This window comes from Bos taurus, chromosome 6, assembly GCF_002263795.3.
Source record: "Bos taurus isolate L1 Dominette 01449 registration number 42190680 breed Hereford chromosome 6, ARS-UCD2.0, whole genome shotgun sequence".
NCBI lineage: Eukaryota > Metazoa > Chordata > Mammalia > Artiodactyla > Bovidae > Bos > Bos taurus.
Window position 1 is genome coordinate 1762507 of NC_037333.1, and position 25392 is coordinate 1787898.

The window sequence follows — 25392 nt, forward strand, 5'->3', positions numbered from 1 at the left end:
GATAAAGGACAGAAATGATAAGGACCTAACAGAAGCAGAAGATATTAAGAAGAGGTGGCAAGAATATACAGAAAAACTATACCAAAAGGTCTTAATGATCAGGATATCCATGACTAGTGTGCCCACTCACCTAGAGCTGAACATCCTGGAGTGTGAAGTCAAATGGGCCTTCAGAAGCATTATTACAAACAAAGGTAATGGAGGTGATGAAGTTCCAGCTGAGGTATTTAAAATTCTAAAAGATGATGCTGTTAAAGTGCTGCACTCAATATGCCAGCAAATTTGGAAATTTTAGCAGTGTCCATAGGACTGGAAAAAGTCAGTTTTCATTTAAATCACAAAGAAAGACAATGCCAAAGAGAAACTATCATACAAATTCATTCATTTCACATGTGAGCAAGGTAATGCTCAAAATCCTTCAAGCTAGGTTTCAGCAGTACATGAACTAAGGACTTTCTAAGCTGGGATTAGAAAAGGCAGAGAAACCACAAGCCAAAGAAAAACATCTGTTTGTACTTCATTGACTATGCTAAACCCTTTAATTGTGTGGATCACAACTTACTGTGGATATTCTTCAAGAAATAGAAATAGCAGACCACCTTACCTGTCTCCTGAGAGACCTGAATGTGGGTCAAGAAGCAACATTTAGAGCCTTACATGAACAACAGACTGGTTCAAAATTAGGAAAGGAGAACATCAAGGCTGTATATTGTCACACTGCTTATTTAATTTATAAGCAGAGTACATCATGCAAAGTGCTGAGCTGGATGAATCACAACCTGAAATCAAAATTGCTGAGAGAAATATCAACAACCTCAGATATACAGATGATACCACCCTGATGGCAGAAAATGAAGAGGATCTAAAGAGCCTCTTGATGAGGGTTGAAGAGGAGAGTGAAAAAGCTGGCTTAAAACTCAACATTCAAAAAACTAAGAACGTGGCATCCAGTGCCATTACTTCATGGCAAGTAGAAGGGAAAAATTGGAAGCAGTGACAGATTTTTTTTTTTTTTGCCTGAAGCTCCAAAATCACTGCAGATGATGAATGTAGCCATGAAATTTAAAGATGCTTCCTCCTTGAAAGGAAAGCTGTGACAAACGTAGACAGTGTATTATTAAAAAGCAGACATCACATTGCTGACAAAGTTCTGTATAGTCAAAGCTATGGTTTTTCCATTAGTCATGTATAGATGTGAGAATTGGACCATAAAGAAACCTGAACATCAAAAAATTGATGCTTTTTAATTGTGGTGCTGGAGAAAACTGTTGAGAGTTTCTTGGACTGCAAGGAGAGCAAACCAGTCAATTCTGAAGGAAAAATCAGTGCTGAATATTCCTTGAAAGGACCAATGCTCAAGCTGAAACTCCAATATTTTGGCCACCAGATGTGAAAAGCCAACTCTTTGGAAAAGACACTGATGCTGGAAAAGATGGAAAGCAAGAGGACAAGGGTGTATAGCTTTCTATAAAGAAAGCTTAGTGCCAAAGAATCAATGCTTTTGAACTGTGGTGTTGGAGAAGACTCTTGAGAGTCCCTTGGATTACAAGGAAATCCAACCAGCCCATACTAAGGAAATCAGTCCTGAATATTCATTGGAAGGACTGATGCTAAAGGCCAATACTTTGGCCACCTGATGCAAAGAAGTAACTCATTTGAAAAGACCCTGATGCTGGGAGAGATTGAAGGCAGGAGGAGAAGGGCACGACAGAGGATGCGATGATTGGATGGCATCACCAACTCAATGGACATGAGTTTGAGTAGGGTCCAGGAGTTGGTGATGGACAGGGAAGCCTGGCATGCTACAGTCCATGGGGTTGCAAAGAGTTGGACACAACTGAGCGACTGAACTGACCTGACCTGAAGAGGAGAGGGGGCAACAGAGGATGAAATGGTTAGATAGCATAATCAACTCAATGGACATAAATTTGAACCTACTTTGGAGGCTGTGGAAGATAGAGGGATCTGGGGTGCTACATTCCATGGGTTCACAAAGAATTAGACATGACTTAGCAAATGAACAGCAACAAAAAATGCTAGAATAATACTTAGACCTAGGAAGACCCAGTAACCTTTTGACAAATATATGGCTCAGGGGTTGATTCAGGCAAAGGCTAAAAAAATAAATAAAAGAAATGATAAAAATGACGTGAATCTATTCTTTGTGATGAAGGAGTAAGTCATTTCTTGGCCCTAATTGTCTGCACTGGTGTAGACTTAGAATGCTTTTTATTTCTTCATGAAAATTTTAAAATACCAGATTTCCAAATAGATGGGGTAATGGATGTTATATGATTCTAGTCTTGTAGCTGGTATCATCAGGAAACTGTGAAAACAGATTTTAATGGTTTTATTTTTTTTTCCCCTTGAACCTAATTTACTTGCACACGTAATACATACAAGACTAAGACGAGTGATGTTTAGGACTAAATAATTCACTGCTGGTATAACAGTCTGATTCATTAGTTTAAAAATAGAGTTATGAGCCCCTACTATAATGACATCTTTTGCTCTCCAATACAAAATGTCCCCAAACAAGGTATAACTGTGAAATGCCACATAGTCCATAAAGTTTTTATTAACAGAGAGAATGCCAAGAGGGAGATGTTCTGGCTTACTCTAAAGCAGTGATTCTTCAAATAATGTTGGTCAGAATTCCCAGTGTGTCTTATAAAGACCTGGATTCTTTCACCGAAAAACACGTATCTGCATTAAGAGAAATTTTGCATTAATTACAGGGCATTTTACAGTCTACAGATTAAAAAATCAATGCTCCAGAGAAACTTAGCTTGGGCAAGCCTTGGCAAATAAAATTAATGAGTATTAAGCCAAGGGAGGGTTAATTAACCTCTCGTTAAGACGAGAATGCCACAGTCCTGCAAATAAACATATTCCTGCTCAGTGAACAACAACGTGGGAGCGCATAGGGAAACAAGGACAAGCACAGTTCATGAACTCATCTCTCCACGAGACTTTCCTCGCCTGTCCTCAGACTTCACTAAGGGTGGAATGAGCAGAAAGGTTTGAGTGCAGAGCAGAGATGAATCCTGATTGACTTAGACAAAAATAGGAGACATCAAGTCTTCTCATCTAAACTTTCTCTTTTACAACGTGTATAAAAAATAAATTAAAATTGTGCTCAAAAAGTACATTTGATGCCCCAGTGCCAGGAGCATTGCATTTTGTCTCTGTGGTTTATGTTTTCCCCTGAACATTTCAATATAAATAGAGCTTTGTATTGTGAAGTAGGGCAATACATGATTATTTTATAGTGAAGTCTAGAGTAAGCTTGCCTGGAAAATCCCATGGATGGAGGAGCCTGGTGGGCTGGAAAATCCCATGGATGGAGGAGCCTGGTGGGCTGCAGTCCATGGTTTCACTAAGAGTCAGAGAGGACTTCACTTTCACTTTTCACTTTCATGCATTGGAGAAGGAAATGGCAACCCACTCCAGTGTTCTGCCTGGAGAATCCCAGGGACAGGGGGAGCCTGGTGGGCTGCTGTCTATGGGGTTGCACAGAGTCGGACACGACTGAAGTGACTTAGCAGTAGCAGCAGCAGAGTAAGCTTATCATGTGAGCTCGTATGCTTTCACTGTGGCCTTATTCTTTTTTATCATAATCAGAATGAACATCATGGAAGTATCTGGTAAGAAACTTAACCCCAAAATAGTCAATGCATAATGTCCAAGTAAGATACATGATCATGTTTACCCTCTAAGTTAAATATATATATATATATATATAATGCTGCACCAAGATGTCACATAGTCAACAAATACATGTGAGAAATGTTTTAAAGATTTTTGAATTGTTAACTAAAGTGTAATATTTGGATAATTTTAAAGTCTTTACAATATATGTTTACAATGGTCACAGAAGTGATAATAAGAGATGTAATTTCTTCTAAAAAATTTTGGAATATAAAAGTTTTCATTCTTACATTTAGGTTGATTTTTATTTGTTGCTGTTGTTTAGTCTCTAAGTTGTATCTGACTCTTTGGAACCTGACAGACTGCAGACTTCCCTGTCCTTCATTATCTCCCAAAGTTTGCTCACACTCACGTGCATTGAGTTGGTGATGCTATCGAACCATCTCATCCTGTTTCCCCTCCTCCTCCTGCCCTCAATCTTTCCCAACATCAAGGTATTTTCCAATGTATGGTATATAAACAACATATATTATGTAAATATTATGTGAATATAATATATAAATATGATGTGTATATATTTCTTTTCAACTTTCTTGCACATAAAGGGATTGGACAATCAGGACACTTCTGAAGATAAAGTAGGCCAAATGATGCAACTTTGCCTTAAATATCCTAAAAATGTATTTTTTTTCTTTGTATGTGATCTGGGTGATTGTTGGGATTCTTCTCTTCACTATGTACAACACATTCATAGTTACTTTTATGTTTTCTTCAAAACAAGTCCAAGTAATATATCTTTTCACTATTAGAACAGAATTTTATGAAAACTGCTGCTGCTAAGTAGCTTCAGTCGTGTCGGACTCTGGGAGACCCCATAGACGGCAGCCCACCAGGCTCCCCCGTCCCTGGGATTCTCCAGGGAAGAATACTGGAGTGGGTTGGCATTTCCTTCTCCAGTGCATGAAAGTGAAAGTGAAGTCTCTCAGTAGTGTCCGACTCTTCTCGACCCCATGGACTGCAGCCTACCAGGCTCCTCTGCCCATGGATTTTCTCGGCAAGAATACTGGAGTGGGTTGCCATTGCCTTCTCCATTATGAAAGCTAGATGTATGCTAATTATCTCTCAGTAAAACTGGGGGACGGAGAAGGCAATGGCACCCCACTCCAGTGCTCTTGCCTGGAAAATCCATGGACAGAGGAGCCTGGTAGGCTGCAGTCCATGGGGTCGCTAAGAGTCGGGACACGACTGAGCGACTTCACTTTCACTTTTCACTTTCCTGCATTGGAGAAGGAAATGGCAACTCACTCCAAGGTTCTTGCCTGGAGAATCCCAGGGACGGGGAAGCCTGGTGGGCTGCTGTCTATGGGGTCGCACAGAGTCGGACACGACTGAAGCCACTTAGCAGCTTCAGATCAGATCAGTCACTCAGTCGTGTCCGACTCTTTGCAACCCCATGAATCGCAGCAGGCCAGGCCTCCCTATCCATCACCAACTCCCAGAGTTCACTGAGACTCACGTCCATCGAGTCAGTGATGCTATCCAGCCATCTCATCCTCTGTCGTCCCCTTCTCCTCCTGCCCCCAATCCCTCCCAGCATCAGAGTCTTTTCCAATGAGTCAACTCTTCGCATGAGGTGGCCAAAGTACTGAAGTTTCAGCTTTAGCATCATAGCAGCAGCAAAACTGGGGGAAAAAAAAAACAGGCTTCAAAAATAGTAGTCACAATAATAATAGAGGGAATGGCAGGAAACTTTGGGAGGTAATGGACGTGTCCATGGTAATGGTGGTTGGTTTCATAGGTGTGTTCTTATCCCCAAACTCACCAAACTATATACTTTAAATATGAACGGCTTTTTACATGTTGATTATACCTTAATTTTTTTTAATGAAAAATAAGTCTGTATAACAAACCCTTTTGTATATAAGTATATATCCTATTGATTCTATTTATTAAAATCTGATTGATAGACTAAACATCTTATCAGCATCAGAACTTCTTATATTTCTTTAGTTTTAAAATGATTGTTCCATATGTAAATAATGTTTATGTTTGCAATATCACTATCCTAGTAGTAATTATTTATGGCAGAGTCCCCAGCCTCTGGGATCTAATTCTGGATGAACTGAGGAGGAGCTGATAGAATAATAATAGAACAATAAAATAAACAATAACTGTCATGTGTTTAAATCCTCTGGAAACCATCCCCCCAACTTCTGTCTGTGGAAAAATTGTTTTCCATAAAACTGATCCCTGGTACCAAAAAGGTTGGGGGACTGCTGCTTTATAGTTTTCTTGTTGGGTGCATTTTATATGCAGAAGTATGAGCAAATAAATTGCTAAACATTTGCCTTGAAATCTCTAATTTAGAGATGGATTAAAATTGCATTTCAACAAGCAAAGTCTAATGGCCTGCCTATTTAAATTTAGCAAAACTAACTAATGAAAAATAAACACTTTCCACTTTAAAAAAAAATTAAAAAGTTCAAAAGATGGAATATGAGCCAACCCATAATAACCAAGTTCAGCCTTTCCATGAAAAGATATGCATTTTTATATGAACTCAATTCTAAGTTTTATCTCCAATTCTTTTTTTTTAATTTAATTTTATTTTTTAACTTTACAATATTGTATTGGTTTTGCCATATATCGAAATGAATCCATCTGTTGGGAAAAATCCGTAACTAGAAACACATGTCAGCATGTGTGCAAACTAGTAATCATCAGCCAAACCAGAGAAACATCAGCCAAACTGTTTCAAATTAGTCTGAGAAGACAGGATGGGCACCAGTTACCTCTCTACCTAAGCATTAGGATTAGAATAAACTGGTTACAATGTGTGGAGGATAGAAGAATGGCCTCCAAAGTGTCCACATTTCAGTCCCCAAAACTCATGAATGTCATGTTACACGACAAGAGGAAATTAGAGCTACAGTTGGAATTGAGGTTGTTAATCAACTGATTTTAAGAGGGAGCAATTTTCATGTACAATGTGAGTAGGCTCAATGTAACACAAGGATCCTGTAACAGAAAGAGTGAAACAGAATAGTCTGAATCAGAGATAGAAACAAAAGACCTGATCTTTCACTGATGGCTTTGGGGACAGAAGGGACACACAGGCCAAGGAATATGGACAGGTTCTAGGAACTGGGATAACAAAGAAGAGATTCCCCTTGAGAGCCTCCTAAAGGAATACCACCAAACTTGTAGCTTGATTGTAGCCATGAGACCCATTTCAAACTTCTGATCTCCAGAACTGTAAAGTAATAAATTTGTATTGTTTTAAATCACTGAGTTACTGGTAATTTTTTACAAGAGCAATAGGAATCCAATACACATGGCATCAGAACAAAATGAGTGATTGAAGTCGGTAGCTTTGAGAGAATAATGCACTCACATCGACTCTCTCAATCCTACTAAAAATGAGTGGGAAAAATAGGAATAAATATGCAGCTATACAAAATTCACATAAAGGGAAATGTACCCATAATGAGAAAATCATTAGGAAATGTTTTTTCCCAGGTTTCTAACTTTTATAAAAGAAAAAAGAATTAAAAGAGAAAGAAAAGAGAATTAACTGAACATGTGAAACACTAGCTAACTTACATCTCTGTGCACCCCACTACATTATATCTTTTGATTATACAGAGTTTATTTCAGCTCAATGTAGATTAAATTGAATAGTGACATTCCCAACTGGACTACCAGATGGAATCACATTTTAATTAACTTTTCAACCAGCATACAGATGTGCTTCTTGTGATAATTATCAAGAAATCATTTGCAAAATGAGAAGCCCTGGTGGCAGATTGTAGCTAGAATGATTGATTACATCATCAAATCATTAACCTTAAAATACTTTTAATCATTTATTGACCAAATGAAGAAAAAGGTTACAAACCATTATTGAATATATCTAAAACACATTATCATGTACCTTTTGGGAGATTAAACTAAAGGAAATATTTGTATGATAAAATAATGATCCATGAATATATATTATATCATTGATTTTCCAGAAAGTCACATGGTTTCTGAAATTATGGCTCCATACATTAGTGAAAACACACACCACCAGAAAAACAACCTACCTGTTTCCATCTTTTGTTCTTCACCACCATTAAGTAATTGCAACTTGTATTTGATACTTTAATAATAATAAAGCCCCTACCTTTCTACTTTACGTTTTGAAAATGATCACCTACTTAAATAGAAAAAAATAAGTGAATATAATGAAACATAAAAGATAATTAAAAATTATAGAAAAGATGAAAGTTTTGCATGAATAACTTATTTGATTTGATGTTTACTTCAGTTATTTTCAAATTGTAAATAGTAACTCTAGTAACTAGAACTCTAGAAATTAAAAACACTAGTAATAAGAAGATTTTCGTAATTTAAAAAGGAAGACTTTCATCTGCTTATTCCAAAACTTATAGGTGAAAGTTAGCATAGATATTTCAATTGTTTTAATCATGAACTGAAATAAAAACGTCTGCTGTGAGAGCTGTGAGTTTCAGTATTATTTGGGCACTTACTGAGGACTATGTGTTTGCTGTCACTAAGTTGTGTCCTATTCTCTACTACCCCATTGACTGTAGCCTGCCAAACTCCTCTGCGCATGGGATTTCCCAGGCAAGAATACTGAAACAAGTTGCCATTTCCTTCTTCAGAGGATCTTCCCAACACAGGGATCAAACCCACGTCACCTACAAGACAGGAGGATTTTTTAGCACTGAGCCACCTGGAAAGCCCCACTGAGGACAAAAGCGTTCCTCAGCACCGAGAGATTGTCTCACCTGAGACAAATTGTTCCCAAGAGGTAAGGGGAGAGGCCAGCATATCTGTGATTTTGATGAAGAGTTGCGTATAATCAGGCACACAACTCAGAAGAAGGACACAGCTAATTGGGAGGAACAGAAATCTCAGTTAACAACTTTAGTGCTCTTCTAAGGACAACAAGTCCCCTACATACAAACAAGTTCTGTTCCGAGAGTGTGTTCAGGATAGCTTACAGTGAACGATGTCGGATTTGTGATCTCCAAAGAAGATTTAGCTTCGGGACCAGGGACTGGGCTTGATCACTCAAGAGCTTTTGTGTAGCAGAGTTTTATTAAAGTGAAAAAGGGACAGAAAGGTTCTGACACAGACATCAGAAGAGGATGGAGAGTGCCCCAGTCACTAGTTTTAGCAAGGGAGTTATATACTTTCTTAATTGGTTATTACAATAAATCAAAAGAATGTCTCAAGGTCGCAAAGATCTTACCAGATCCACTCCCACGAGTTACATTTTAAGACAACAGGATTAGAATTTAACAATAGAAAGATATTAACAGCTTTAGCAGAATTAAATGTAACATAATTTTCATTTTAAAATAATAGGATTAATCAGAAAGTTCTCAGGAAGGAAAAACGTGTCCTCAAACAGGATACATTGTTGTTATATAATCACTGGCACAGAGTTTAAGGGAAAACATAACCTTGAGCAAGATGAGGTTATGTTTTGTTGTTTTGTTGTGCAATCATCAACCCTGGGATTAAAGAAAAAAAATAAAGTGTGTCCTTTTCACCTCCTTGAGAACTCCAGACCCCTCTCTGCTCCTCAGGGACTCTGGACTTATTATGAACCTGCCAGGAATTGGCTCTCTCAGTTCATAAGTCCAATTTTTTCATAAGTCTGTCAAAGTTTGCCTAGGTACATACCTAACACATTCAGCTATACAGTATTGTACTGTAATAGGTTTATAATACTTTCACATAAATAATACATAAAAACCAACACACACACACACAAAAAAACATTTTTAATCTTATGTACAGTACCTTGGAAAGCAGAGTAGTGCAGTACAACTGTCATACAGGGGCTGGCATTGAGTGAACAGGAGTAAAGAGTTACTGAACTGAGGAGGGAGAGGAGTTGGGAGAAGAGGGATTGTCAGCAATAGGATATGGAGGGCAAGCTGCAGTTTCACTCACACTTGATGCTGATGGCACAGGTTCTGGCTCCTTGCTGGAGACAGAGGGTTTTTTCTACTTTCTTGAAAAAATGATCCAGTGCTGTCTGCGCAGTAGTTCTTTTTTCTCATTATAGATGACATAGTAGCCCTGGGTTGCATTCTGAACAGCTTCATGTACCATTCTATGTTCAGTTTCTGGTACCACAAAACCTAATAACAGCACCTCATCAAATAGATTTAATTTACATGATTAGACATGTGAATGCACGTTCATATCTTTTATTTAATATTTATATTGGATTGATGATTGGTTTACAATATCTACTTGATTTCTGTCATACATCAACTTGAATTAACCATAGATATACATATGTCCACTCCCTTTTGAATCTCCCTCCCACTTCCTTGCCCATTCCCACCCCTATAGGTTATTCAGTTTAGTCCCTCAGTTACGTCCGACTCTTTGTAACCCCATGGACTGCAGCACGAAAGGCCTCCCTGTCCATCACCAACCTCCCTGAGCTTGCTTAAACTAACGTCCATCAAGTTGGTGATGCCATTAAACCTGTCATCCTCTGTTGTCCCCTCTCCTCCTGCCCTCAATCTTTCTCAGCATCAGGGTCTTTCCCCAGGAGTCAGTTCTTCGGATCAGGTGCCCAAGTACTGGAGCTTCAGCTTCAGCATCAGTCCTTCTAATGAATATTAAGGACTGATTTGCTTCAGGATGGACTGGTTTGATCTCCTTGCAGTCCAAGGGACTCTCAAGAGTCTTCTCCAACACCACAGTTTCAAAAGCATCAACTCTGCAGTGCTCAGCTTTCTTTATGGTCCAACTCTCAAATCCATACATGACTACTGGCAAAACCATAGCTTTGACTAGATGGACCTTTGTTAGCAATGTCTCTGCTTTTTTAATAGGTGGTCTAGGTTGGTCATAGCTTTTCTTCCAAGGAACAAGCATCTTTTAATTTCATGGTTGCAGTCACCATCTGCAGTGATTTTGGAGCCCAAGAAAATAAAGTCTGTCACTGTTTACATTGTTTCTCCAACTACTTGCCATGAAATGATGGGACATGATGCCATGATCTTAGTTTTCTGAATGTTGAGTTTTAAGCCAGCTTTTTCACTCTCCTCTTTTCACTTTCATCAAGAGGTTCTTAGTTCCTCTTTGCTTTCTGCCATAATGGTGGTGCCATCTGCATATCTGAGGTTATTGATATTTCTCCCAGCAATCTTGATTCCAGCTTCTGCTTCATCCAGCCTGGCATTTCACATGATGTACTCAGCATATAAGTTAAATAACCAAGGTGACAATATAGACTTGACATATTCCTTTCCCAATTTGGAACTAGTCCATTGTCCCAAGTCAGGTCCTAACTGTTGCTTCTTGACCTGTATACAGATTTCTCAGGATATTAATAATTTATAGATTATTACAGAGTCCCAGTTTGAGTGCTCTGAGTCATACAGCAAATTCCCAGTGTCTATCTATTTACATGTTAGTGTATATGCTCTACATGTTATTCTCTCCATTTATCTCATTCTCTCTCTCTTCTCCTCCACCCTTGTTCATAAGTCTGTTCTTTATGTCTGTGTCTCCATTGTTGCTCTGTGAATGGATTCATCAGTACCATCCTTCTAGATTCCATATATATGTGTCAATATACAATATTTGTCTTTCACTTTCTGACTTACTTCACTCTGTATAACAGGCCCTAGGTACATCCACCTCATTAGAACTGACTGAAATGTGTACCTTTTTAATGGCTGAGTAGTATTCCATTGTATGGATGTACCACAGCTTCTTTATCCATTCATCTGTTGATGGACATGTAGGTTGCTTCCATGTCTTGGCTACTGTAAATATTGCTGCAATGAACACGGGTACATGTGTCTTTTTTTCAGTTTTTTTTTTTCGGGGTATATGCCTAGAAGTGGGATTGCAGGGTCATATGGTGGTTTTACTCTTAGTTTTTAAAGGACTCTCCATACTGTCTTCCATTGTGACTATACCAATTGACAGTGCAGAAAGGTTTCTTTTTCTCCACACCCTCTCTAGCCCTTGTTGTTGTGAGATTTTTTGATTATGGCCATTCTGTCTGGGATGAAGTGATATCTTGGATCCTTTGTGACCCACCTCCTAGAATAATGGAAATAAAAACAAATCATATCTTTAAAAGTCTGCTACTTGAAAGTTCATATATAAGGAACTTACTCTATGGGAAGATGCAAGAATCCAAGTTCATAAAAATTTCTTCTGACATATTTCGAACTATCTGAGGGGCTATTTTGCCAGTATCCCCAGAGAAAAGAGCACCTCATCTTTTCCCTGCAGAGTGTTTCTGTAGGTAAGCTACTGCAGTGGCTAATGATTCAATCCTCACAGAACTGGATGGCAAATGACATTGCTTAGTTCACAGTGCACCATGTAGTTTGTAACTCAACTAAGTTTTTGGAGACATTTCATGACCAATTTATGAATTGGATATAGGAAAGGTCATTTCTAGGTCTAAGGATTTCTTTGGTAGACCAGTCAATATGCTATTACTGGGCCAGGCCATGTTAATTGTAGCAAAAAGTCCCTGGGCCACTTGTCTTACTAGTCTGCTATGGCCTAGGAAATTGTTTCCTCTTGTTGCTTTTTCCCATATGTGGAGATACATTGATCTCATATACAGCCATATATTTGGCCAATAATATCAAGTTGTCTAAGTCATCATTATTTTTATAGGAGACTCAGTCACACATTTGGTAATGCAAGAAACAGTAATCCTATAACACTGAATGCAAATAATATAACTAGTAGCGTTAATAGAGTCATAAGTAAATATTTACTTATGCAAACACCATCTTCCAACAACACAAGAGTGACTCTACATGTGGACATCACCAGAAGGTCAATACCAAAATCAGATTGATTATATTATTTTCAGCTGAAAATGGAGAAGCTCTATACAGTCAGCAAAAACAAGACCAGGACCTGACTGTGGCTCAGAACATGAACTCCTTATAGCAAAATTCAGACTTAAAGTGAAGAAAGTAGGGAAAACTACTAGGTCATTCAGGTATGACCTAAATCAAATCTCTTGCATTATACAGTGGAAGTGACAAATAGATTCAAGAGATGAGATCTGATAGACAGAGTGCCTATAGAGCTATGGATGGAGGTCCATAACATTGTAAAGAAGGTGGTGATCAGAATCATCCCCAAGAAGAAAGTATGTAAAAAGGCAAATTGATTGTCTGAGAAGGCCTTGTTGAGAAAAGAAAAGAAAAGAAGCAGAAGGCAAAGGAGAAAAGGAAAGATATACCCATTTGAATGCAGAGTTCCAAAGAATAGCAAGGGGAGATAATAAAGCATTCCTCAGTGATCAATGTAAAGAAATAGAGGAAAACAATAGAATGAAAAGACTAGAGATCTTTTCAAGAAAATTAGAGTTACTAAGGGAACATTGCACACAAAGATGGGCACAATAAAGAACAGAAACAAAATGGACCTAAAAGAAGCAGAAAAGATTAGGAAGAGATGACAAGAATACACAGAAGAACTATTAACAACAACAAAAAAAGATCTTAATGACCCAGATAACCACTATTGTGTGATCACTCACCTAGAGTCAGACATCCTGGAATGTGAAGTCAAGTGGGCCTTAGAAAGCATCACTATGAACAAAGCTAGTGGAGGTAATGGAATTCCAGTTGAGCTATTGCAAATCCTGAAAGATGATGCTCTGAAAGTGTTGTACTCAATATGCCAGCAAATTTGGAAAACTCACCAGTGGCCCCTGGACTGAAAAAGGTCATTTTCATTTCAATCCCCAAAGGACAATGCCAAAGAATGTTCGAACTACTGCACAGTTGCACTCATTTCACACATTAGCAGGGTAATGCTCCAAATTTTCCAAGCTAGGCTTCAACAGGACATGAACAGAGAATTTCCAGATGTTCAAGCTGGATTTAGAAAAGGCAGAGGAATTAGAGATCAAATTGCCATTGTCATTGTATCATAGAGAAAGCAAGAGAGTTCCAGAAAAACATCTACTTCTGCTTCATTGACTACTCTAAAGACTGACTGTGGATCACAACAAACTGTGGAAAATTCTTAAAGAGATGGTAATACCAGACCAACTTACCTGCCTCCTGAGAAATCTGTATGCAGGTCAAGAAACAATAGTTATAACTGGACATGGAGCAACAGACTTGTTCAAAATTGGGAAAGGAGTACATCAAGGCTGTATATTTTCACCCTATTTATTTAACTTATGTTTAGAGTACATCATGAGAAATACTGGGCTGAATGAAGCACAAATTGGAATCAAGATTGTGGGGAGAAATATCAACAACCTCAGATATACAGATGATACCACCCTAATGGCAGAAAGCAAAGAGGAACTAAGAGCTTCTTGTTGAAGTTGAAAGAGGAGAGTGAAAAACCTGGCTTAAACTCAACATTCAAAAAGCTAAGATAATGGCATTTGGTCCCATCATTACATAGCAAAGAGATAGGAAATAATGGAGACAATGACAGACTGTATTTTCTTTTCTTGGGCTCCAAAATCATTGCAGATGGTGACTGTCATGATTTAAAGAAATTTAAAACATGCTTGCTCCTTGGAAGAAAAATTATGACCAAGCTAGACAGTGTATTAAAAATCAGAGACATTATTGTGCCAACAAAGATCTGTATAGTCAAGTCTATTTTTTTTCTAGTAGTCATGTATGGATGTCGGAGTTGGACCATGAAGAAGGCTGAGAGCTGAAGAATTGATGTTTTTGAGCTGTGTTGTTGGAGAAGACTTTTGAGAGTCCCTTGGACAGCAAGGAGATCAAACCAGTCAGTCCTAAAGGAAATCAGTCCTGAATATTTATTGAAAGGACTGATGCTGAAGCTGAAGCTGATACGTTGGCTACCTGATGAGAAAGGTCCACTCACTAGAAAAGACCTTGATGCTGGGAAAGATTGAAGGCAGGAGGAGAAGGGGATGATAGAGGATGAAATGGTTGGATGGCATCACCAACTCAATGGACATGTGTTTGAGCAAGCTCTGGAAGATGGTGAAGGACAGGAAAGCCTGGTGTGCTGCAGTCCATGGAGTCACAAAGAGTCAGACATGACTGATTGAGTGACTGAACAACAGCAACAACAAAGTAAGTATTTAAATCTAGAGGTTTTCAAGACTTAGGCATGGATTGCTTAAGACAGAAATCAGGTTTTTCATGTGGTTCATTAAATGAATTATATTGAAGTATTCATCTGGTATAAAAACATAACATTTAGTTGGAAATGTGGCACAGATGTCTTCCTATAAGGATATTGAGGGCCATGTCATTTTATAATATGATTTTTCTCATCATAGAGACCTCAGAAATCATTAGACTATTAGCCTGATCATCATTGTTTAAGACCTGTTGAATGAATTTTGTTAAGGCTTCAATATGAGTGATTATATACTCCAATCCTCCTGAAGACACACACACAAAAATCACTACAGAATGATCATACCAATGAAATATAGGCTTCCTGATGTGTCAAACTTGTACCAATAGTCAACTTACTATGTCATGTTTAAATTGGCACTTAAATAGCCTTGTATCCAAAAGAATCGTAGGGTACTGTCCTGTTCATCCAGGTGGATGCCTGGGCCATAAATTGGTACTACAAAGTCATTCAGTTCCATTAGATACAACCCAGTATAACCCTGGTCATCTGACTCAGTCTATTTTATAACAATTTCTGTTTGTAAGGGTAATAATGCAGTGGCAATGTTCATAAGGAACCCAGCTCAATTTTCTAGTGTTATTAGGCTTACTCTTAGTATGATTTAATTGTTACCAACATAAGGAGATCTTTAAACTTGAATGGCCATAGCTTGGTGTTGTCCATATAAACCCATTCTTAATGAGCAGGGAGTTATGGCTTTATACTGGAATTCAGTTCGTTGTTCCAATTGAGTAATCTTTAAAGAAATTCATAATTATGGTCAATGTTAGAGAATATATTATTACATCAGTTAAGTGATGGGATCCTATCTAGTAATATCAATGGTCCAAATAGAACTACAACTTCTTTCCTCTAAAATGAATTTTCTGAGGGCCATTCAATCAGAGCCTTGTAGAGAAGAAATCCACCAAGTTAACAGGAAATATTGACTACAAACCCAACGACTGGATAGATTTCTAAAATCTGAATTATGGCCATGATAGGAAAACTTTTGATTCATATACAAAATCTAAGAAAGCCCTATATGGGTCAGGTCTGGCATCTTTGGATAGCTATTTGCTTCTTATGCTTATCCTGTGATGAGTGTCATTTATCCTCTGTTTGGGCATAGTTTTAAGGTGATTTTGGGGGTCAGCAATCCTCTTTAGACCAGTATGGTACAGAATTTTTGGTAACTTGAAACATATATTAATTAGAAATCTCAACTCTTGAAAAACCTAAATTTCTAGTGAAAACTAAGAAGTAAGCAGTTACAAACTGTATTTTTCATAAGCTTTCTGTAGATTGGCAAACCCATAAACACTATTTATAATTTATAATTCCTAAAAACATGCTTTCTTATCATGTCTCAGTGTGACACTAAACATATTTACTGAGTCCTAAATATCTTTAGTTTCTCTGTAAAAGAAAGCTTGTATGAAGTAATTAATGTTTCAGGATCTTATTTTATTTCAGAATGATCTGGACTTTCATAATTTAACTTAATTTTGCAAAACTCTGAAGTTTCAAGTTACCAAAATCTGGATAAACTATTTTAAGTAGACATACTATAAAACATAATTATTCCTGAAGAGTTCACCAAAAAAAAAAAAAAAAACTTACCTTATTTATATTTGATTTACTTATAAAAATATTATCATATTAGTGGTAAAGAATATGCCTGCCAATGCAGGAGTCTCAAGAGACATGTTTTCAATTCCTGGGTTGGGAAGACCCCTACTGGATGGCATGGCAATCCATTCCAGTATTCTTGCCTGGGGAATCCCATGGACAGAGTAGCCTGGCAGGCTAGAGTCCATAGGATCACAAAGAGTTGGACATGACTCAAGAGACGTAGCATGTACACAAGTTATTTTTCTAGCTAACAAATTTTGTAGCAGAACTAACGTTTTATTTGACTTCTAGAAAACCTAGGTACAATAAAAATACTTATGTTTATGACTCTAAAGACATGTCTGTATTAATTAAGCCAACAAAACTATACTCAGGAAAGTTTTCTTCCAGCTCCTGGCGTGATCATGGAAAAGACACCTAAACTCTCTAACCCTTGGTTTATTCATCAGAGAAATGAGTAATTTCCTCCCCTCTCCCCATGTCCACAAGTCTATTCCCTATATCTGTTTCTCCATTGAAAGTTGTGAAAGTCAAGTTGCTCAGTCGTGTCTGACTCTTTGCGACCCCATGGACTGTAGCCTGCCAGGCTCCTCCCTCCATGGGATTCTCCGGGCAAGAGTACTGGAGTGGGTTGCCATTTCCTTCTCTAGGGGACCTTCCCGACCCAGAGATCGAACCCAGGTCTCCCGCATTCCAGGCAGACGCTTTAACCTCTGAGCCACTAGCCAAGCCCAGTTTCTATAAATAAATTCTCAAGTACCATTTTTCCAGAATCCGTATATATGCATGAGAATATGATATTTACCTTTCTCATTTACTTCACTCTGTATAAAAGGCACTAGGTTCATCCACCTCATTAGAACAAGATTGCTTTGGCTATCAGGGTATTTTGTGTCTCCATTCAGATTTTGAGATGCTTTGTTCTAGTTCTGTGAAAAATGCTATTGGTAATTTGATAGGGATTGCATTGAATCTTTAGATTGCCTTGGGTAGTAGAGTCATCTTGACAATATTGATCCTTCCAATTCATGAGCATGGCATATCTTTCCATCTGCTTATGTCTTCTTTGATATTTTCCTCAGCATCTTATACTTTTTGGAGTACATGTCCTTTGTCACCTTAGATAGGTTTATTCCTAGTTTTTTTGTTTGTTTTTTTCTTTCTTTTCCATGCAGTGGTAAGTGGAATTACTTCTTGAATATCTCTTTCTAATCTTTCATTGTTAGTGTATAGAAATGCAACAAATTTCTGTATATTAATGTTGTAACCTTCCACTTTACCAAATTCATTGATGAGTTCTAGTAATTTTCCAGTAGCATCTTTAGGATCTTCTGTGTATAATATCATGTCGTCTGCAAACAGTGACAATTTAACTTCTTATTTTCCAATTTGGATTCCCTTTACTTCTTTTACTTCTTTACTTCTCTGATTGCTATAGCTAGGACTTTCAAACTGTGTTGAATGAAAGTGTTGAGAGTGGACATCCTTGTCTTATTCCTGATCTTAGAGGGGATGCTTTCAGTTTTTCACCATTGAGTATGATGCCAGCTGTAGGTTTGTTATGCATGGCCTTATTATGTTGACATATGTACACTCTATGCCCACTTTCTGGAGATTTTTTGTCATAAATGGATCCTGAACTTTGTCAAAAGCTTTTTTTGTATCTATTGAGATGATCATATTATTTTTATTATTTTATATTGATATTTTATATATCATATTATATTTTTATTATCTTTATTATTCAATTTGTTGATATGGTGTATCATCTTGATTGATCTGCAGATGTTGAAAAATCTTTGCATCCCAGGGATGATTCTCACTTGATCATGCAGTATGATCTTTTTAATGTATTGTTGGATATGGATTGCTAGTATTTTGTTGACGATTTTTGCATCTCTGTTCATCAGTAATATTGGCCTATAATTTTCTTTTTTGTGTGTGATATCTTTGTCTGACTTGTTAAAAGGGTGAGGGTGACCTGATAAAATGTGTTGGAGAGTTTTCCTTCCTCTATGAGTTTTGGAAGAGTTTCATAGGGTAAATGCTAACTCTTCTCTAAATATTTGAGAAAATTCACCTGTGAAGCTGTCAGGCCTCTGAACTTTTGTTTGTTGAGAAGTTTTTAATCATGCTTTCAATTTCAGTGCTTGTGATTTGTCTGTTCATATTTTCTATTTCTTCCTGGTTCAGTCTAGGGAGACTGTATCTTTCTAAGAATTTGCCCATTTCTTGCAGGCTGCCCATTTTATTGGTATTCAGTTGTTCACAGTAATCTATTATGATCCCTGGTATTTCTGTGGAATCAGTTGTAACTTCTCCTTTCTAATTTCTAATTTTGTTGATTTGAGTCGTCTCCCCTTTTTTTCTTGATGAATAGGCTAAAGGTTTATCAATTTTGTTTATCTTTTCAGAGAACCACCTTTTCATTTCATTGATCTTTGTAATTTTTTTGTTTCTATTTCAGTTATTGCTGCTCTGAGCTTTATGATTTCTTTCTCTCTACTAACTTTAGATTTCATTTGTTCTTCTTTCTATAATTCTTTTAAATATAAGGTTAGGTTGAGATTTTTCTTGTTTCTTGAGGTAGGATTGTATTGACATAAACTTCTCTCTTAGAACTGCTTTTGCTGCATTCCACAGGTTTTGGACTGTGTGCTTTCATTCTCTGTTGTCTCTAGACATTTTTTTTTTTTTCTTCTTTGATTTTTTTTTTTCTTTAGTGACCCATTAGTTGTTTAGTAAAATACTGTTTAGGCACCATGGGTTTGTGCTTCTCAGAGTTTTGTTCTTGTAGTTTATTTCTAATCTTATAGCATTGCGACTGGAAAAGATGCTTGATATGATTTTTATTTTCTTGAATTTACCAAGGCTTGCCTTGTGGCCCAGCATGTGGTCAATCCTAGACAATGTTCCATGTGCACTTGAGAAGAATGTGTAGTCTGCAGATTTTGGATGTAATGCTCTATGTGAGTGGAAGTTGCTCAGTTGTGTCTGACTCTTTGTGACCCCATGGACTATACAGTCCCTGAAATTCTCCAGGGCAGAATACTGGAGTGGGTAGCCTTTCCCTTCTCCAGGGGATCTTCCCAAACCAGGGATCGAACCCAGGTCTCCCACATTGCAAGCAGATTCTTTACCAGCTGAGTCACAAGGGAAACCCAAGAATACTGGAGTGGGTAGCCTATCCCTTCTCCAGTGGATCTCCCCAACCCAGGAATCAAACCAGAGTACCCTTCATTACAGGTGGATTCTTTACCAACTGAGCTATCAGGGAAGCCCTAATGCTCTGTGGATATCAATTAATTCCAACTCATCTAAAGTGTAGTTTAAAGCCTGCATTTCTTGATTGATTTTCCATCTGGATGATCTGTCCATTGATGAAAGTGGGATATTAAAGTCCCCCACTATTATTTTGTTACTGTTGATTTCTTCCTTTATATTTGTTAATATTTGCCTTACACATTGAGGTGCTCCTATGTTGGGTGCATATATATTTATAATTGCTTTATCTTCTTCTTGGATTGAACCCTTGATTATTATCTACTGTCCTTCTTTGTTCTTCTAACAGTCTTTTTTAAAAGTTTATTTTGTCTGGTATGAGTATTGCTACTCCAGCTTTCTTATAATTTCCTTTTGCATGAAATACCTTCTCCCATCCCCTTACTTTCAGTCTTTAAGTGTCTGTAGGTCTGACGTGGGCCTCTTATAGACAATCTATATATATTTTTTTAGTTGGTGCAATTAATCCATTTACATTTAAGGTAACTGTCAATATGTATGATCATATTTCCATTTTGCTAATTTTTGTGGGTTTATTTTTGTAGATCTTTTCATTCTCTTGTGTTTCCTGCCTAGAGAATTTCCTTTAGCATCTTGTTGTAAAGATGGTTTAGTGGTACTGGATTCTCTTAACTTTTCTTGTCTGGAAATTTTTTGATTTATCCATCAAATCTTAATGAGAGTCATAGGTTCTTCCCTTTAATCACTTGAAATATATCATGTCATTCCCTTCTGGCTTGTAGAGTTTCTGTTGAGAAATCAGATCCCTTGTATATTGCTTGTCTTTTTTCTCATATTGCTTCAAATAACATATCTTTGTCTTTAATTTTTGTCAGTTTCATTACTATGTGTCTCAGTGTGTTCTTCTTTGGATTTATCCTACCTGGGAATCTCTGTGCTTCCTGACTTGGTTGATTATTTTCTTTCTCAAGTTGGTGAATTTTTCAGCTATTATCTCATCAAATATTTTGTCAGGTCCTTTCTCTCTCTCTTATCCTTTTGGGACACCTATAATGTGAATATTGGTGCATTTAATGTTGTCCCAGCAGTCTTTTGGGCTGTTTTCATTTCATTTCATTCCTTTCCTTTTTTTTTTTTTTTTTTTCTGTATTTGTTTTGCAGCATTGATTTCCACCATTCTGTCTTTCAGGCCACTTATCTGTTCTTATACTTCATTTATTCTGCTACTGATACCTTCTAGTGCATAGTTCATCTCTCTTTGTTTGTTCCTTAGCTCTTCCAGGTCTTTGGTAAACATTTCTTGTGTCTCCTCCAATCTTTTCCTGAGATCCTGGATCATCTGCACTATCATTATTCTGAATTGTTTTTCTGGGATGTTGCCTATCTCCATTTAGTCATTTTTCTGAGGATTTATCTTATTCCTTCATCTGGGACATAATCTTATTTCTTTTCATTTTGGTTAGCTTTCTGTGATTGTGGTATTAGTTCTGAAGTTTGCTGGGACTATATTTCTTGTTTATTCTGACTGACCTCTGGTGTATGAGAATAAGAGGCTCATTTCCTAATGGGAGGGACTGACTGTGGAGAAAACTGGGATTTGCTCTGGTGGGCAAGGCCATGCTCAGTAAAATTTTATTTATTTATTTATTTAAATTTATTTATTTTAATTGGAGGCTAACTACTTTACAATATTGTATTGGTTTTGCCATACGTCAACATGAATCTACCATGGGTGTACACATGCTCCCCATCCTGAACCCCCCTCCCTCCTCCCTCCCCGTACCATCCCTCTGGGTCATCCCAGTGCACCAGCCCCAATCATCCTGTATCCTGCATTGAACCTGGACTGGTGATTCGTTTCCTATATGATATTATACATGTTTCAATGCCATTCTCCAAAATCATCCCACCCTCTCCCTCTCCCACAGAGTCCAAGACTGTTCTATACATCTGTGACTTTTTTGCTGTCTCGCATACAGGGTTATCATTACCGTCTTTCTAAATTCCATATATATGTGTTAGTATACTGTACTGGTGTTTTTCTTTCTGGCTTACTTCACTCTGTATAATAGGATCCAGTTTCATCCACCTCATTAGAACTGATTCAAATGCATCCTTTTTAATGGCTGAGTGATACTCCATTGTGTATATGTACCACTGCTTTCTTATCCATTTGTCCGATGATGGGCATCTAGGTTGCTTCCATGTCCTGGCTATTATAAACAGTGCTGCGATGAACATTGGGGTACATGTGTCTCTTTCAATTCTGATTTCCTCAGTGTGTATGCCCAGCAATGGGATTGCTGGGTCACAAGGCAGTTCTATTTCCAGGTTTTAAAGGAATCTCCACACTGTTCTCCATAGTGGCTGTACTAGTTTGCATTCCCACTAACAGTGTAAGAGGGTTCCCTTTTCTCCACACCCTCTCCAGCATTTATTGCGTGTAGACTTTTGGATCGCAGCCATTCTGACTGGTGTGAAATGGTACCTCATAGTGGTTTTGATTTGCATTTCTCTGATAATGAGTGATGTTGAGCATCTTTTCATGTGTTTGTTAGCCATTTGTATGTCTTCTTTAGAGAAATGTCTATTTAGTTCCTTGGCCCATTTTTTGATTGGGTCATTTGTTTTTCTGGAATTGAGCTGTAGGAGTTCCTTGTATATTTTTGAGATTAGTTGTTTGTCAGTTGCTTCATTTGCTATTATTTTCTCCCATTCTGAAGGCTGTCTTTTCACCTTGCTTATAGTTTCCTTTGTTGTGCAGAAGCTTTTAAGGTTAATTAGGTCCCATTTGTTTATTTTTGCTTTTATTTCCAATATTCTGGGAGGTGGGTCATAGAGGATCTTGCTGTGATTTATGTCGGAGAGTGTTTTGCCTATATTCTCCTCTAGCAGTTTTATAGTTTCTGGCCTTACATTTAGATCTTTAATCCATTTTGAGTTTATTTTGGTGTATGGTGTTAGAAAGTATTCTACTTTCATTCTTTTACAAGTGGTTGACCAGTTTTCCCAGCACCATTTGTTAAAGAGATTGTCTTTTCTCCATTGTATATTCTTGCCTCCTTTGTCAAAGATAAGGTGTCCATAGGTGTGTGCATTAATCTCTGGGCTTTCTATTTTGCTCTGTTAATCTATATTTCTGTCTTTGTGCCAGTACAGTACTGTCTTGATGACTGTGGCTTTGTAGTAGAGCCGGAAGTCAGGCAGGTTGATTCCTCCAGTTCCATTCTTCTTTCTCAAGATTGCTTTGTTTTGGATTGTTTTGGAAGTTTTGGCCACAGCAATCAGAGCAGAAAAAGAAATAAAAGGAATCCAAATTGGAAAAGAAGAAGTAAAACTCTCAGTTTGCAGATGACATGATCCTCTACATAGAAAACCATAAAGCCTCCACCAGAAAATTACTAGAGCTAATCAATGAATATAGTAAAGTTGCAGGATATAAAATCAACACACAGAAATCCCTTGCATTCCTATACACTAACAATGAGAAAATAGAAAGAGAAATTAAGGAAACAGTTCCACTCACCATTGCAACGAAAAGAATAAAATACTTAGGAATATATCTACCTAAAGAAACTAAAGACCTATATATAGAAAACTATAAAACACTGGTGAAAGAAATCAAAGAGGACACTAATAGATGGAGACATATACCGTGTTCGTGGATTGGAAGAATCAATATAATGAAAATGAGTATACTACTCAAAGCAATCTATAGATTCAATGCTATCCCTATCAAGCTACCAATGGTACTTTTCACAGGGCTAGAACAAATAATTTCACAATTTGTATGGAAATACAAAAAGCCTCTAATAGCCAAAGCAATCAGTAAAATTTAATCCAGTTGTCTGCTAATGGGTGGTGTTGTGTTTCCCCCTTGTTAATTGTTTGGCCTAAGGCAATTCAGTCCTGGACTCTACAGTCTCTATTGTAGGACTGTTGGTGACCTCCAAAAGGATTGATTCCAAGGTTCGTTTCCCAGGATTTCACCATGGCAGGCCACTGCCAACCCACACTTCTGTAAGAGACCCTCAAACAATCTCAGGTAGGTCTGGCTCAGTCTCCTGTGGGGTCACTGTTCCTTTCCCCTGGGTCTGGTGCACACAGAGTTTTGTTGTGCCCTCTAAAAGTGGAGTATCTCTTTCCCTCAGTCCTGTGAAGGTACTGTGATCCAATCCTGTTGGGCATCTAAGTCAGATCCCTGGGAATTTCCAGTCCCTTGCCCCGATACCCAGGCTGATGACTGATGTGGGGCCTCGAACCTTCACAGTAGTACAAGAACATTTCTTGTTCTCCAGTTTATGAGTTATCCAATCAGTGGGTATAGGATTCAATTTTTTGTGCTTGTGCCACTCTTACCATTTTGTTGCAGCTTCCCCTTTGTCCTTGGTTGTGGGGTATCTTTTCTTAGTAGGTTCCAGTGTCCTCTTTTCCATGGTTATTCAACAGCTCGTTGAAATTTTAGTGTTCTGGCAGAAGAAAATGAGTGCATGTCCTTTTACTCTGCCATCTTGAACCAATCTCAATAATAGGTCTACTCTTTTAGGAGAACTCTCACTTTTTAATGCTTTGCTACCCTTGAGAATAACAGTAGATAAAATAGCACCTGTCTTCTTAGGTAATATTCTCCTTTGATTCTCTAAACTGACATTCCCAGGATGCAAAAAGTGACATCATTATTAGGCCCTTGAGATAGGAATGGCAGGTGATCAAAATAACAAGCTTACTTTAAGCCCTATCAGAGTTGCTAATGGAGGCTTCCCAGGTGGCTCAATGGTAAAGCATTTACCTGCCAATGCAGGAGACAAGAGTTCTATCTCTGGGTTGGGAAGACCAACTGGAAAAGGAAATGGCAACCTCCTCCAGTATTCTTGCCTGGAAAATCCCATGGACAGAGGACCTGCTGGACTACAGTCCATGGGGTTGCAAGAGAGTCAGGCACAACTCAGAAACTAAACAACAACACCAAAATTGTTGATACTTCTTAGCTCCACAATTTCTCTGAAGTTTATTCATAAATTCTTTGGCAGTAATTGTAAATTAATATGATGTAGTATTTGGGAAGGACTTCCATGGGTTTCAGTGGTAAAGAATCCACCTGCCAAGCAGGAAATGTGGGTTCAATCTCTGAGTCAGGAAGATACCCTGGAGAAGGAAATGGAAAATCACTACAGTATTCTTGCCTGGGAGATCCCATGGACAGCAAAGTCCTTGGGGTCACAAAAGAGTCAGACATGACTTGTTTACTAAACAATAACAACAAAATATTTGGGAGAAGTCTCTTGTTTGCCCTAGCTTCAGGGTGCTTCAAGCTCTTCTTTACACACTTCTTATTCATGCCTATGGAATCTACTATCCAAGAGAGTTACCAAGACCCTCTCAGTCCCTGGAAGAGAGATGTTTAGACTGACTTTTACACACATGTGATCTCTTGCTCAGAAAGCCCATTATTAGTGAATTTTTTTTTTTTTTTGCCAGTTTACATGATAACTTTCCCACCAAGGTTTAATTTTCATACATTACTGATTTAATAAAGATTTGAATTGTAGGAAGACTTGAGCTTCATTTCCATTTTCATGTTAAGTCCATGTAAGTCTTCACCCTAACAGCAATGGGCATTCTGTTTCCTCGCTCTGTGATTTCTCAAGCCTCTGATGAAAATTACTGGAATGCTATTTAAAAAATCCAACTCCAGTTTTCCTTTTCACA

At 37.8% G+C, this 25392-nt stretch overlaps 1 long non-coding RNA gene across 1 annotated transcript in view; it reads left to right on the top strand.

The window, feature by feature from the left end:
* The window catches only part of LOC132345468 (uncharacterized), an 890490-nt gene that overhangs the window by 802136 nt on the left and 62962 nt on the right, over positions 1–25392 (top strand). The gene's annotated exons all lie outside the window — the stretch shown is intronic.